General features: G+C 33.9%; 1 long non-coding RNA gene across 1 annotated transcript in view; it reads right to left on the bottom strand.

Moving 5' to 3' along the window:
• Nucleotides 1–384: 384 nt before the first annotated feature.
• Nucleotides 385–2500, bottom strand: part of LOC137631203 (uncharacterized) — a 25654-nt gene continuing 23538 nt past the window's right edge. Inside the window, exon 2 of the long non-coding RNA XR_011041881.1 lies at nucleotides 385–1178. This is a non-coding gene — a long non-coding RNA (uncharacterized lncRNA). The remainder of the gene's footprint in view (nucleotides 1179–2500) is intronic.

Genomic DNA, 2500 nt, shown 5'->3' with positions numbered 1-2500 from the left:
GATGTGCTAATTTACTTACAATCTCGATCGAATTACTTTTATGACATACTGATTCTTTCAATATTTTCTTCAATTGCCATTTAGACGAAATACAAAAATAGTTCGAGGGAGCAAACTTTCATTCGTTTATCTTAAATTAAATTTTTTCCATGTTCGTCTCATGTGCTAATTTGTTTACAATCTCGATCGAATTAATTTTATTACACACTGCTTCTTTCTATATTTTCTTTAATTGTTCTTTAGACGAAATTAAAAGTACATTAGTTAGAGGGAGCAAACTTTTATTCGATACTGCTTAGCTTTTAATTGTCTTTATATGTTTGCTTGATGAAGCTAATTCACTTATAATTTCGATCGAATTACTTGTACATTATTACATCCGAGTAACTTTATTAAGTAATCTATCTTTCCTATGAAACAGTGTCTGTCCATGTGCTATCTGGCTTTGTACTTTTATTGCTACTTCGTTGTGCTGTCTTTTGTATTTCAATAATCAAATCTCCTTTCTACACTGTGCTCATTCAATCATTAAAAGCCAAATCTACGTAATGAGAAACAGTACCAGAATAGAAAATGACAAACATTAGCAGAATCCAAAATGAGACACATTATCAAAATCCTTGTCTATCTCCCAAAAAAATATATGCTATTTCCTATACCGTCTGATCCAGAATTATAGCGTAGCGTTACAGCCTTGTATTACAATATCACAGTAAATAATAGTGTTGAAAGGGGTCCTTAGTCTCTACTATATATATCTTTGGCACATTTGAACGGAGACTTCATCTTTAACAAAATGGAAGGCTTTTTTATTTTCTTCTTAATGAATTCACCGACTCATTTTCTCCGAATGATGTTCCCTCTTTCGTGCGATGGAAGGTGTCTAGCTCTTCTTGATATTTGTTTGAAGCAATAAATCAGTTTCCTTGATTCACTAATACTGCAAAGACTTCGGAACAATGGCGAACAAAATCACAGACGGAAATTGAAAGGAATATCTTGATTCAAGCAGAGGTCGGCTGTCTTCTGTCTTCTGTCTCATGTCCTTCTTTGCGCTTCCTTCTTCTTCTTCTCCTCTTTTGCCACATAAGTTGCTTCGAAAAGGGCAGTCTAATGGTGAAGGTTGTGGGGCCACATCGAAGGAACAGTGTAGGCACGACAGTATGACCTTCCGGGATCTGCAAAATGTCAAATGTTAGCATTAAACAGATATCTGATTGTCTTAATCAGTAAACCAGTTAATTTATCAATACGTTAATCACTCTTTCATGGGTAAATATTTACACACAGGAGCTTGCTAAAGCATATTTTTATGTAACAACATATAACTTGAAGGCAATGTATACAATCGAGGCAACTTCAGGGAAATAACAGTTATCAAATAACAACAACAACAACAACAACAACAACAAATGCAGCCGTTTCTAGTCAACTGCAGGGCAAAGGTCTCAGGCATGTCCTTGCTCATTTCTGGGGTTTGGCCAATTTTCATCACCATGTTGGCCAATGCGGATAGGTGATGGTGGGAGGCGTTTGTCTAATCGCTTACAGCAAACCAACGTAGTATGGGTGGCCCTGACTAGTTCAGTTTTGCTGATCATGGCGATAAACAAACCCTTTTACCACTAAGGTATCCCCACTCATTGAGGGCTATAAAACAGAATGTGTTTATATTATTTATAAATCGATGGATGAAATTATCTACCAGATACATTAGTCCCTTTCTTATATTCACTAAAAAAAATATATAGTTAATGATAGTTTTCTAAAAGGTTTCTCTGCGCAAGTTTTAAAAAAAAAAAATATATGAAGTTACATTACAAGTTTTTTTTTCAAGTCATTAAAACCTTCTTTCAACATTGATAATTAAACATTAAGAAAAAAATATCGAACATGTTTAGACACGAGGCAATCTTTTAGTTATTGAACACAGTATAATATTTTCTTTTTAGAAGTTCAGAAGTTCCTCAAAGAAAAATAGCTCCCGCAACATAACGAGACAATTTTTTTTTTATTCTTAGAAATGATGAGGAAAGAAACGTCTCTCTCTCTCTCTCTCTCTCTCTCTCCTCTCTCTCTCTCTCTCTCTCTCTCTCTCTCTCTCTCTCTCTCTCTCTCTCTCTCTCTCTCTCTCTCTATATATATATATATATATATATATATATATATATATATATATATATATATAAAGTTACATTTCAAGTTTTTTTCAAGTCATTAACCCTTCTTCCAACATTGATAATTAAACATTAAGAAAAAAATATCGAATATATTTAGACACGAGGCAATCTTTTAGTTATTGAACACAGTTAACATGAGACATATTTTTTATTCTTAGAAATGATGAGGAAAGAAACGTCTTGTTTAGTGGGGTTGATCTCGGAAAATATGACGCCAGTTGGCTGTTGAATAAAATATGTGAGAGTTAGACCGTGGTTCTCTTGCCGTGTCTTTCGTGGGTTATATTTGCATAACTCTAGATGTTTATACACGTGTACCA

The sequence above is a fragment of the Palaemon carinicauda genome, chromosome 39 (assembly GCF_036898095.1).
Source record: "Palaemon carinicauda isolate YSFRI2023 chromosome 39, ASM3689809v2, whole genome shotgun sequence".
Taxonomy (NCBI): domain Eukaryota; kingdom Metazoa; phylum Arthropoda; class Malacostraca; order Decapoda; family Palaemonidae; genus Palaemon; species Palaemon carinicauda.
The sequence above is the reverse complement of the archived record's forward strand: the minus strand, read 5'-3'. Positions and strand labels throughout refer to the sequence as shown.